The 6,635-nt window shown below is 44.5% G+C and overlaps 1 long non-coding RNA gene across 4 annotated transcripts; it reads right to left on the bottom strand.

The window, feature by feature from the left end:
- Positions 1 to 484: 484 nt before the first annotated feature.
- On the bottom strand, positions 485 to 5,547 carry LOC115319334. 4 transcript variants are annotated; one of them, XR_006077745.1, is made up of 9 exons: positions 5,360 to 5,547; positions 5,141 to 5,248; positions 2,481 to 2,567; positions 2,077 to 2,171; positions 1,327 to 1,411; positions 1,109 to 1,190; positions 897 to 985; positions 698 to 779; positions 485 to 563 (listed from the first exon to the last, which is right to left on the bottom strand). It is a non-coding gene; the product is annotated as an uncharacterized LOC115319334 (long non-coding RNA). The 4 variants fall into 4 exon arrangements; XR_005716292.1 differs by having other exon boundaries at positions 5,141 to 5,228; XR_005716293.1 differs by having other exon boundaries at positions 2,077 to 2,163; positions 5,141 to 5,228.
- Positions 5,548 to 6,635: the final 1,088 nt, after the last annotated feature.

Genomic DNA, 6,635 nt, shown 5'->3' with positions numbered 1-6,635 from the left:
TGAGATAGGGTGCAGCAAAACAGCAGCTAGCTACAGTGTTTCTGATGTGATGCACCTGCAGACACAGCTGTCAGCTGCTAAAATCTGTTGCAAGCCAAGAATAATAGGTAAGTGGAGAGAAGTAAACCACATTGCACCATGACTGGTTGTTTTCTCCTCCCCACTCCCCTGCCCTCCAGCCTCCGCTCTGCTGATGTTCAAAGAGTGGCGGGCTCTTTGGGAGGGGCTTGCTCTTGCTGTTCTAGAGTTGCAACAGACCAGAGCGACCTGGAGGTTTTCGAAAGTGCAGCTCAAGCTGGCCGGATCATATTAAGGCATCATATCGGCAGCAAATTCTCACAACATAAACACCCTTGAGAAAGGGTTCAGAATTGAGACAGCAGTGAAAATGCAAAATAGTTTGGTCTGTCGTTTGTAAATTATTTTTCTTTAGCTCTTTGTAGCTGTTTTCTTCGAGATTATTTTAAACAACAAAAAACGAGGAAAATTGTAATAGCTCTTTATTATATCTAAAATTCGTTTATGGGTACTTCTTCCGAGGTGTAGGGCTATCTCAATGCTCCCTGCATATGCAAAAGAAAGATGTATATAGTCATAAGCTAAGCACAAGGCTGTCGAAACAATACAAAACAAGGTGAGCCTGACATGCACACAATACAAATAATCCTGCTCGATCTGCAAAGAGAGACCAGCTCACCTTGATGAAAACAACTGGTCTGGACCATAAGGGAAGGCCAGCACATCTCGCCGCCTAATGTTTTCCTCCGAGGAGACCTGCACTAATCACAGAAAATGTAGTTTTAGTTGAAAACCAATTGACATTGCAGGAGAGAGGCATGAAATATCTGATACAGCAAGTAATGTCCGTGACAAATAGGACACAGACCACAGCTCACTTCCAGTAAAACACCGTGCTTTGGGCCTCAGGCAATTAACGAAACAAAAACTTGTCTATGCTCCATCTTGCACTTTACGTGCAGAAAACCTGCAATTGCCAGGGAAAATGCAGATTTAGTTGAAAACCAACTGACATTTCAGAAGAGAAGAAAAATCTAGGGCAGCAAATAATGTCTGTGACAAGTAAGGCGGGTAGGAGACCATAGCTCACCTTCAATAAAACAATGTGCCTGGGCCAGTTAAAAAAAGAACACCTTGTTCGGACCCCAGTCTACGCTTTCATCTGAAGAAACCTGCGCTTAACAGGAAAATGCAGTTTTAGTCGAAAACCAATTGATATTTCAAAGACGAGCAAGATAAAACCTGATGCGGCTAATAATATCTATGATGAATAAAACACAGACCACTTGTAACGGGACCATAGCTCACCTTCAGTAAAACTCCATGCCTTGGACGATTAAAAAAACAAAAAAAACTTGTCCATGCTCCATCTTGCGCTTTACGTGCAGAAAACCTGCAATTGCCAGAGAAAATGCAGATTTAGTTGAAAACCTACTGACATTTCAGAATATAAATCTAGTGCAGCGAATAATGTCTGTCACGAATAAGGCACAGACACTTAAAGAACAACATAGCTCACCTTCATAAAGTATCAAATGTCCTATACTGAAAGTGTGCGTTAAATGTGTTCATTCGACATCCTGGTTTAATTGACCCAGCTTTCTGTTAGTCAACGATCCAAAAAAAAGCAAAATGTTTGTCGAATCTGTCTTACATTTAAATTGTAGAATAGGTGTCCCACTGTACAAGCTATTTTGATACCTGTGGGCTTGTTTCAATTCCACAAATTAACTACAAATGTCTGAGTAGAAAAGAGAAACATTAGACACCTGCAGTAATTACCACAGAGGAGAGTATGTGAATTAGCCATCCGCATGTTATGGTTGCTATTGATTTGGCTTCAAATTGCGCTGCTCTAGCATGATTCACAAGAAAGTTACAACTCCGCAGAGAGTGAAATACCACCACCGCAGACCGCTGAAGTGCAAAACTTCTTTTTTGCCTATAAAACACATGGTTTGGAGTGTTGCCCAATTTAAAAGAGCAGCACGCCGACATTTGGCCCTTTGATGTTTGAGCACACTCCTCTGTGGAAGTAGTCAAGTGGTGTATACATACCTTCAGACTATGGTGATGGCAATTACGGTGCAGGCCTCACTTGCGACCACCACTGGACAGAGGGACGCAGAGCCAGGCAGAGCCCTGCTGTAGGTCTGGGTAAAAAAGAGAAACATTAGACGCCTGCAGTAATTACCACGGAGGAGAGAGTATGTGAATTAGCCATCCGCATGTTATGGTTGCTTGGCTTCAAATTGCGCTGCTCTAGCATGATTCACAAGAAAGTTACAACTCCACAGAGAGTGAAATACCACCACCGCAGACCGCTCAAGTGCAAAACTTTTTTGCCTATAAAACACATGGTTTGGAGTGTTGCCCAATTTAAAAGAGCAGCACGCTGGCATTTGGCCCTTTAATGTTTGAGCACACTCTTCTATGGAAGTAGTCAATTAATGTATACGTACCTTCAGACTATGGTGATGGCAATAACGGTGCAGGCCTCGCTTGCAACCACCACCGGACAGAGGGACATAAAGAGCCCTTCTGTAGGTCTGGGGAAACAGAAAAATTAGGCGTGCGAAATAATTTCCACGGAGGACGGTGCGAAAGCCCTTTTTGTTAAATTACCATCAGCATGTTATGCTGAATTTAATGACTGAGCTCCAAATGTCGGTTCCCGAACATGATTGACAGTGAAGTTATGGCTCCGAAGACAGTGAACACTGACGGCAGGGTTTGTTTAACTTTCTAGCATAAGCAACAAGTGCTTTAAAGTACTGTATTTTCCGGTCTAAAGACGCTAGGAGCCAATTTTGCCTAAAAAATAAGTTTTCGTTTGGATAGTTGGCGCTCAATGCATAGTCCGCAGGGCAAAACGTAGGCTGAAAAGCTAACATCCATAGTCTGTCAGTCCGCACCTCTCGCACAAAAGATATTTGCGGACGAAAGTCTGGATTTTCTTGTGCACCTCTCCTGGGTGAACCATAGAGCTCTCAGCTTGACCCACATTGACCGCTTGCAGGCATCCAAGCGAGCAGTGTGTCACACGCAAGGCATAGAAAGCCTGAGCAACAGATTGGAAGTGTGACGTTCACTTCTTAATCCCGGCACAAAACATTCTAAAATCTGCAAGCCAATCAGACCAGTCTGGTGCTAACGAAGGATCTAGAAACAAAAATGATTGCATAGTGTAACCCATATCTGTAGATAGTCTGCACAACACAAAAAAACAACTTTTATACATGCATAGTCTGCGGACTATAGACCAGAAAATACGCACTGTCTGATTCCGGAGAGCTGCACACTTCCGTTTTGCCTTTTGATGTTTGGCCTAATTATACCAACACACTCATTGATAGAGTTAGTCATGTGGTGTACACATAATTTGAGATGTTGCTGATGTCAGTTATACTACATGACTTACTTTCCGCCACAACATAACACAGGCTCACATAGCCACACAAAACAGTGATATATGTTTGGGGGAAAAAAAAAAGTTACGAAAAACAAATTAATACTATGTACACGCTTGAATTTGCATGGACCAGGTAACGGAAACCTTTTCGAATTTACCGTCTGCATAAATGTACTCGGTGCGACCGTAAAAGCCGGCACGTTTGGCACGCTGGCAAAATTTGCAGCTGGCAATGAACGATATAATTGCGATAAACATTTATTTTTACAAATTAAATTACCGATTACCCAGATTAACAAATATTTTAAAATGAAGAAACGTTTATTTATGAAAGATCTACATTACACACAAAAAAAAAGGTTGCACCTGTTTTGTTTTTTTGTTTTGTTTTTTTCGTCTCGCTTATCCGTTTGGGCGTCCGCAGAACGAAATGGGAAAAACAACCGTTCGTCCGCTTTATAGCCCCTTCCCCTTGCGAACCGAGAGCGCTCGCAGAATCGCAGCTTCGAGCGCCCAGCCTCCGCGAGCGAGCTCAGCGGCACATGCTGCAGCAAACGAGTTTGCTCTGTCCTCTGGCAGTCGCTGCCACTGCCGAGCTCTCCGGCGATGCTTCACAGGCTGCACGGAAACCATCTCGGGCGATGACGTCGCGTCGTGATCCGACATACAGTACATAACTTACGGTTCTGCTGCCTTAGCTAATAAACGAATTGTTACCCTCCCCACGGAATAATGACGAAACTCGTACCCTCCCAAGTACCTATTAGTGGATTCCGATTTCAACTTCGATTATTAGGCGAGACCGTCGGCACCAAACTTGGGTGGCACGGTGGGCACCGTGAGCACGTTCGTATGGCTCGTGTAACATAAATGCACCCACCTGATAACATGACATCAACAGTACTGCTAGCGAAATGGATACGGTCGCTGTCGCGGCTGTGACGAACACGGCGGCATAAACATCGAAACCGAAATGTCGCGAGTGAATAAACATGCGTCAACCGTATGTATATTACCTATGCGGAACCACTACGCAGCGAATTTCTTCCAACCGCTCTACGCGCTCCACCTCCTTGGGCACATCAGTTCGTCTCCCGATCTACAAGCGCAACACACAGATCGCTCGCGATTTACAAGGGGCACAGGAATTCACTCGGCGAGCTATCCAGATTTGCAAAAAGAAGGCACTGATTGTTTCGAGAAATGCACAATTTTTCAAACGCCTCGTTCAAATCATTATTTAACGCGATTATTTTGCTGGACACCAGCCTCTTGTAGGATAGAGGAGGCTTCTTTTTTGCATTCAGTACTACATTACCGGAGCCGACGGCAACGAAAATATGCACGGTAGCCGTTCTTGTTGTTTTTAAGATTTCACGGCTTCAGAATTGACGAATAAGAGAAAAAACATAATACTCCAGGCTCAAAAATGTTTGTATGACGAGTTTCAGGTAAGCACGTTTGGAATTCGAACTTTTAAAGACACGCCGAATGTATTGGATTTTAAATACAAAAGTTATTCAAAAGGACGCACTCACACTCGGTCCTCATGCAGCACCGCAGACACTATCGACGGCAATGCAGAGCGGGGACCAGTAGCACTTTGTAGCGTATACAACATGTTCTTTGGAGTACAGATTTCAAAAAGCTCCATCCTTCTTTTTATGCCTTTCGATGTTTCTTTGAAGCAATAAAGTAGTGTTCACATACCTTTGGACGTCGCTCCGCCAGGAACGAACGGAGGGAACGGCGCGATACAGCCAAACAGGCCACGCCAAAACCCACGAGGCTTCGATTGCTGTGCGAAAGGGTAAAGTGCTATCGGAAACAATATGAGCGTGAACGCGCTTCCGCAGTGACAAGCGGAGGCGCATTCACGCTCATATTGTCTCCGATATTACATAGAAAGTTTGCTGGAGTGGTGCATACCTTTAGACGTCGCTTCCCGCAAGGAACGAATGGAGGGAACGGCTTATAAGGCAACGCCAAAAACCACGAGGTTGTGACAGCCGCGATGGCCGCGAGAACGTAAAGAGAAAGTTCGTTAGTACGTCCTACACGCGGCGGTACATGAACAAACGCGACGATGCGCCGGAAAGGGAGAGGGGGGCCTCCGGGCGTCGGAGGTGGTGGCGGCGTCGAACACGGGTCGGGTTCGCCCTTCTCTGCGCATGCTCGGCGTCCTCGCGCCTGGCATGCTCCGCTGGCTCTCGGCTCGCCGCGCGCGCTTTTCGCTCCGCGCACTTCGAGAAACGATCACAACTCGTCTTTTAAAAATACGAGGGCGCGTCGTATTTTTTGATTGTGAAAATGCACGTATATTTTACGTACATTTTTTACAGTGTAGGAATCCTCGAGAGGGCTGACCAAGGGTCATTTGCATAATGGATTTAATGTGGGCGTTGCACAAGAGCCTAAATATTCAAGGAGATGCGGCACATGATGAAGATTCTATTATCCAGAATTGTGACAAAACTAAACGTGTTCCTTTTTATGATGTCTACTTTGCATGACGCAAGTAGACATCATAAAAGACTCGTTTCGTTTTTCTCCAATTGTAACATGAACAACAATGCAGTGTTGTACGGAACGGCGTCCCTGGAACGCGTTCCTTTTAGGAGGAACGAAGGAACGCCGTCGTTCCATTTTGCATCGGTGGAACTGGAACGGGAACTCATTACATTTTTACTGGAACAAAAAAAAGGAACGGCCGTCCTTTTTTTGTGGAATAATTTTACTCTATTTCTAGTAGGAAAATTTTAAAAAAAGTATAATAACAATATCTTTACGAAGAGCAGGATCCCGTTAACTTTTTGGTTACTTGGTTTATTGGTTATTTGGTTTATTTTGTGTGATTCTCGCCTGGTAATAGTTGGGTACAGGAGAGCTAGTGGACATTGATGCTTTTTTCAGCGCCCGAGGTTGCCGTACAGAAAGCAAAACCTTTAGACAAAGTAAAAGGCACAGAAAGAGGGCCGTTTCAAACTCAGCTACTTTCTTTGCTTCCACGAATCCTCATACACGCAGAAATCTAAGACTGAATACAGCCCTTACCGGACTTCCACAAAGAGACCTACAGCATCAACAAACGACAGACTACAAGACATCGAACGCACCCTTCTATCCCGAACATTGATCACTCATACACAACGATTCGCCGTTATTCCTTCTTCCCTTGTCCCCCACCTTCAAACTGAACAACGAA

This window comes from Ixodes scapularis, unplaced genomic scaffold, assembly GCF_016920785.2.
Source record: "Ixodes scapularis isolate PalLabHiFi unplaced genomic scaffold, ASM1692078v2 PGA_scaffold1__304_contigs__length_218370807, whole genome shotgun sequence".
Lineage (NCBI taxonomy): Eukaryota > Metazoa > Arthropoda > Arachnida > Ixodida > Ixodidae > Ixodes > Ixodes scapularis.
Note: the sequence above shows the minus strand (reverse complement) of the source record. Positions and strands in the feature narration are given on the sequence as shown.